Below are 6,865 nucleotides of genomic sequence, written 5' to 3'. Positions count from 1 at the left end.
GGATTACAGGTATGAGCCACCGCGCCCGGCCGACCTTTCAGTTTTTGTTGTTTCCAGCTTAATTCCACTAATCAGAACATGCTCTGAATGGCTTCAATTCTTTCAAATGTGTTGAGGCTTTCTTTATAGCTTGGTATGCAGAAACCGCTAAGGGAGTAAAAATTCACACTGTGGAGTCGGAGAAAGCATTTGAAATTCATAAGTGGCTGAGATATGAAAAGAATTTCTACAAGTGAATAAAGAAAAGGCAACATCTTAGAAAACCTTTATTGTCAAATTTGATATATGTAAATGATCCTTCCTTCCTGACTATATTTCCTCACTCTATAAAAAATTTCTGAATCTTCTCCCACACTGACCTTTTCCTGGCTCATATTCCTGTATCAAATGGAAGAAACTCCAAGGTCTTCACCTTGGTTACACTATTGTATAACTTGCTCTATTTACTTTCACAGCTTCAATTTTTACCTATATTAATAATTTCTAAATCTGTAATTCCAACCCCATTTTCCTCTTGAGTTTCAGGAATGTATTTCCCATCCGAAGTACCTCAAACTCAACACTCACAAACCAAAGTTCATTATCTTTCCTCTCCACATGTGAGACTCCTAGTGAGTTTTCTATGTTTAGTTAATAAAGATAAATTCATCCTTATGTTAATTTATGGCATAATTGCATAAGTATTCCCTTTTGATAGCATGTATCACAACTTAAATTTTTTCATTACTTTCCTAATTATTGATCATTTGTTTTTTTGACTACTCTGCAAGCTTGGTGAAGTCATAAATCATGCCTGTTTGTGATGATCATTTATGTGTCCTCAGCATCAACTGCAGCCTCAGTTACATAGTGGGTCTTCAATAAATAGCTGTTGAATAAATGTGTGTGTAATATATGCTCTTCCCTATTCAAACTAAAGACATGTCTATAGGTCCATTACCTAGAGTAGTAGTCCCCAACGATTTTGGCACCAGGGACTGGTTTCATGGAAGAAAATATTTCCATGGATGGGACAGGGCTGGGGGTGGATGCTTTTGGGATGATTCAAGTGCATTATATTTATTATTCACTTTATTTCTATTATTATTGTAATATATAATGAAATAATTACACAACTCACCATAATGTAGAATCAGTGGAAGCCCTGAGCTTGTTTTCCTGTAACCAGACAGTCCCAGCTGGGGGTGATGGGAGACAGTGACAGATCATCAAGCATTAGATTCTCAAAAGGAGTGTGCAACCTAGATCCCTTGCATGTGCAGTTCACCATACGGGTCACACTTCTGTGAGAATCTAAAGCCCTCACTGACCTAACAGGAGGCAGAGCTCAGATGGTAATGCTTGCTCCAGTCACCTCCTGCTGCCAGTCACCTCCTGCTGTGTGACTGCCAATCACCTCCTGCTGTGTGACCTGGTTCTTAACAGGCCACAGACCAGTATCAGTCCATGGCCTAGGGGTTGGTGGCTCCTGATCTTGTAAATTTCAGACCTATTACATATACTGCCTTCAGAGAATTCAACCCAATAAGTTTTCTAGATTCAACTCTTTTTTTTTAGACGGAGTCTCACTCTGTCACCCAGGCTGGAGTGCAGTGGTGGGATCTCAGCCTACTGCAACCTCTGCTTCCTGGGTTCAAGCAATTCTCATTTCTCAGCCTCCCAAGTAACTAGGACTACAGGCATGAGCCACCATATCCAGCTTTTTTTTTTTTGTATTTTTTGTAGAGACGGAGTTTCACCATGTTGGCCAGGCTGGTCTTGAACTCCTGACCTCAGGTGATCTGCGCGCCTTGGCCTCCCAAAGTGCTGGGATTACAGGTGTGAGCCACCATGCCCGGCCAAGATTCAACTCTTTTTCACCCTTTCCATACACATGCCTTTTACCTGTGCAATTTTCCAAATGGACTTATCCTTTGCTTTTCTTTTATTGCTTCAATTTTCTGGAATATTTTTCCATCCTGTCTTTCTAGCAAACATCTGTTTTTTCTTTAAACCAGACTTCAGTGTTACCATATATTCTAAACTTCTATGACCCTACCTTGAATAATTAATCATTTCTTATTGTTTTATTCTATACAGCTGGCCACAATAAACTATATTGGTTTCATTTATCTGTAAGTACATAACAAATCACTCTAAAAATTGAGTGGTTAAAACAACAATTTTGTGATTTCTCCTGGTCCTTTGGGCTTACTGAACTCAGCAGCATGGTTCTTCTTTCCTCTCTCTCTGCTGTTGGCAGGAACTGCAGTAATCTGGGAGCTTGACTGCTTGGGTTTCCCAGATGGCTCACTCAGAAGGCTGCAGGTGGTGCTTGCTTTCACCCGCAAGCTCACATGAGGATGTCAGGTCATCCTTCATGAAATTTGGCCTTCTCAGAATGTAGAGACTGGACTTCAACAGGAGGTGTTCGAATGGCAGAAGATAAATATCTGAATCTCTCCTAAGACATCTGAACATCAAATGGCAGAAGATAAACATCTGAACATCTCCTAAGATCCTGCCTTGGAAATTACATGCTTCACCTTCACACATTGTTGGTCAATATGAGTTTTAGGGCTATCTCAGATGTACTATGGAGAGAACTACACCAACACATAAACACCAGGAAATGTAATTCATTAGGGATGATCATTGTACATTATATGCGCTTGTTCTCTCTTGTTAAATTATGAGATATTTGATAACATTCATTGTGTCTTTATTTATATAGCAGCAAACATATGCCTAGAAAAATTATTGTTTGATAAAATACTTGTTGAATTGAATGGTCTTACCCTTCTTTCTTTCCCTTCTCATCACCAGTTGTGGACGTTTTGAGAGTTGCCTTTGGCCCTGGTTTTTCTCTCTTCTTCCCAGTCTCAGCTGTTTATTATTCCCATCTCTGTCACACGACTGTGCACCTCTTCCTCCACTTCACAGCAAGGTTTCCACCATGTGGGATTGCTGGCACCAACAAAGTTCCAGTCTTTTGAAAGCAAACCTATGGAATCACTTCTACTTTTTTTTTGCTTTCATTTCTATTTCTTCCTAAGCTTAGTTATGTTGTCCTCTGAGATGTCATGAACCTGTTCTCATTTCTATTCTCCAAGCCCAGGCAATCATCACGGAACACCCAGAAGAGCAGTCCTGGATTATTCTCACTATTCCTCTCTCTAATGAAAACAAAACTAAATACTCTACTTAACTGGTTTCTTGGCAACACTAGCATCATCAAAATTTCTCTTCTGCTAGCCCCCCTCAGATCAGAAAATGCCAATAGCAATTGGTTGCTTACCAGTAACTCTTTAGTCCCTTAGGGTAATGGCCAATGTTCTACAGACTCTGCCTCCTCTCCACCTGGCCAGTCTCATCCTCTACCTTACTAGAAACTCCAGACCGGCCCAACTCTTCCCCAATTTCCGAACTCTACATATTATTACATAGAGTTGTTATTATGGGCCCATTATTATGGGCTTAAACCTAGGCTTTCCCCAAGGATTTAGATCCATTGTTGTCTTGGAATGCTTGGAAATTATCTTCAAACACTGAAATATTTAGGTTATTTTAGGAGAAAGATGAGGGTTTGTAATTAAAAGATTCAGGGAAACATTTGATTAAACAAAAATCATTTTAATAATTGTGGGAATTCTCAGAGATTTTGGCATGTTTATTTTGGTATGTTTGATACTGTGTCTCTTCACAAAATTTAGTGTGCACCATTCTTCAAATTTTCTTGAATGTAGAAACTCTTTGAGAAACACAATGAATTACTTGAAATCCATAAAACATGTCTGGGAAGCTAGCTCCTCCAGTGTATACTTATTACAACTCTTCCTTAATATTTATGGCATTGTATTTATATCACATATTACCTTGGGTACTTACTTATAATCTCTTTTTGTTTCTCTTTTATCACCTAGCACAGTACTGTTATACAGAAGGTATGAAATAAGTATTTGTTGAATGAATAAATAAACTTTCCATTTCATAAATGAAGAAAGTAGGGAACTTTGAGACTAAAGTTTCCTGACTTTTACTTCAGTAATCTACTGAAGCATTTGATGGCTAACTGCGTACCCAAAATTAAAGTTTTTGATGTTGAAACCAAATTTTGTGAGCTCTCTGGGATTTGGGTGCGCATTTATCTCAAAATACCATGAAAGGACCAGTTCCCATAGCAGTCAGAGGAAAATTAGTTAGACAATGCTTTCATTTTCACTGGAAATGTGGGCAATTTCTACCAGGATAATCTCATTATATCTTCTAATGTGCCTGAAATTGCAGAACATGACAGAAATTTGAAACTATGAGCTGATATATTGCAAAGAGACAGAAATAAAGAAGGAGGTGACTTTTTGACTACTTAAAAAGAATCTATTTCACCTTTCCAATTTGGTTGTAACCATCATGATTCAAAACATGAAAATAAACATGTAATTAGTACCATTATGTGTAGGCCCTTCTCTTAGTCAAGTAGTATTTATTCAATCAAAGAACAACTATTTATTGAGAAATTATTATCTCTCCAGCTCTGTGGTAAGTGATGTGAAAAAGACCAGGCACCATCAAGTGTGCAATCATAATAATGATAGTTGCTAATGAAGAAAAGTAGTGTCTCTAAGCATGCATATAACAGCAAGACCCTAACTTAGTTTTCAGGGTCATAGAATGCTTCCCTAAAAAAAGATCATTTATAACAAAATGTAAAGGATAAATTAAGACTCTCCCAGAGAAAAGTGGTGGGAAACTAGGAGAAGCGTTCTAGAGAGTAGGAATACATGCGAAGGCCCTGATGTGGGAGGACCTTGGAGAGTTCAAGAAACTATCACAAAACAGCAGAAGAATATCAAACCAAAAACAAGGTAGCAAGTGCAAGAGTTTGGGTCAACAAATAATATCAATAGCTAATGTCACCGGTTCCTCTTTTTTACCCTCATCACTTTCTTAGAGTAAAAGAATTTACATTTTTCTTTTAAACTACCTTAGGGAGGGCTTTATTGAAAAGCACTGCTGGTAAATAGAGTAAATGGTTCTGGAGCTTATTTCTGACTCTTTAGAAAACTTGGAGCTACAAAACAAAAGTTCAGAACTAGTGAGGTTACAAATGTGTCCTGGGAATTTGAGCATGATTGTCGAGTTAACTGGGATGCATGGCTCAGTGCCAGCATCATTGAGTCCTGTCAGCCTATGCCGGATTTCCCCCATAATTGGAATAGCATTCATTTTCTTCCTTCAATTATTTTCAGTGTTGCTGAAATAGTGTATGCCCCTCAGTAGTGTATGGCAAGGGCTGGGAGGTAGAGGATATGGGGAAATGTTGGTTAAAGGGTACAAACTCTTAATTATAAGATGAGTACCTTCTTGGGATCTAATGCACAGCATGGTGACTAAAGTTATTAAAGATACTAAGGTATTGCTTACTTGCAATTTGCTGGAAGAGTAATCTTAAGGGTCCTCATCACACACACATACCTGATAGTAACTATGAATGGTGAGGAATGTGTCAATTTAATTGCAGTAATCATTGCACAATGTTTACATATATAAAATCTTCACTTAATACACTTTGAATAAATACAATTTTTATTTGTCAAGTAAATATTTCAATTTTTTAAAAACGAGATTCTTTAAACTGGAAGCTTCAGGTATTCTAAGAACAAACCAATGTATGCTTTGAATGCATGTGTAAGCAAAACAATTTACTTAGCATCATTCCAAAGGTTAACATTAATTACTTCTAATGAGTGGGATATGGATAGTATTTTTTTTTTATTTGGCACTATGCATGTTCCAAATTTCCTTCAACAATTATGGATTAGATCAGTAATAAGGAAAAACAATCATCTCTTAAGAATTGCTTTAAAAAAGACAGTGTGTTAAAGGGTACTTTTCCTAGTGACTTAGTCAGGTGACCAACTGTCTTTAAGGGTACTCTCTCAGAGGAAGCTCTCTCTAATCAAAGAGATAGCTCTGCAGTCAGCATCCCTGCTATAGTGGACCAAATGGTCTTTTAATCTCACCATACTCAACAGCTTCTAGATCTCAGTAAGTAACCACAATACAATGTGGTAAGTTCCATGGCATGGACAAAGTTCTAGGAGAACACTGGGGATAATTTACTGTTGGCCAACGTCTACATGGATTCAATAGTTTCAGGAGGTATTAGGTACTAATGTTTACTAGAGAATATATAGACATAGATATGATATAGATAGCTATAGGATTGCTTCAAGTTTAATTAATCCATACATTTTTAATGTTTCTGTTTCCTATTTAGAAAAATACTTTGTTTTCTCATGTAGTGTTAAGGTTCAAATATTTTCACACTAGCCCTGCTGAGCGTCTTCAGGGACAAATATGATCTCCAGGTGAAAGGTTTGATCATAGTTGTCTTGATAAAAATTGAGAAACAAGAATAATATAAGAATTTATATGTTTTCAAAATGCCAGACACATATATTTTGTTAAAGAGCCCTCAAGGAGTCACACAGATTGTCACCAACAATCTAGGCCATATGCAGTGCAACCTACCCACACAGATATTACAGAAACATGAGAACCTGCACTCTCCCAGCTCTCAACCCCACTCCAGATGATTTTGATCTGGTAAGTCAGCATACAAAACTGCCATTTTGGCCAGGCATGGTGGCTCATGCCTATAATCCCAGCACTTTGGGAAGCTGAGGCAGGCAGACCACCTGAGGTCAGGAGTTCGAGATCAGCCTGGCCAACATGGTGAAACCTCACCTCTAGTAAAAAGAAAAATACAAAAATTAGCCGGTCGTGGTGGCAGGCACCTGTAATCCCAGCTACTTGGGAGGCTGAGGCAGGAGAATCGCCTGAACCCAGGAGGCAGAGGTTGCAGTGAGCCAATATCACGCCA

This window comes from Colobus angolensis, unplaced genomic scaffold (assembly GCF_000951035.1).
Source record: "Colobus angolensis palliatus isolate OR3802 unplaced genomic scaffold, Cang.pa_1.0 Scaffold266, whole genome shotgun sequence".
Lineage (NCBI taxonomy): Eukaryota > Metazoa > Chordata > Mammalia > Primates > Cercopithecidae > Colobus > Colobus angolensis.
The sequence above is the reverse complement of the archived record's forward strand: the minus strand, read 5'-3'. Positions refer to the sequence as shown.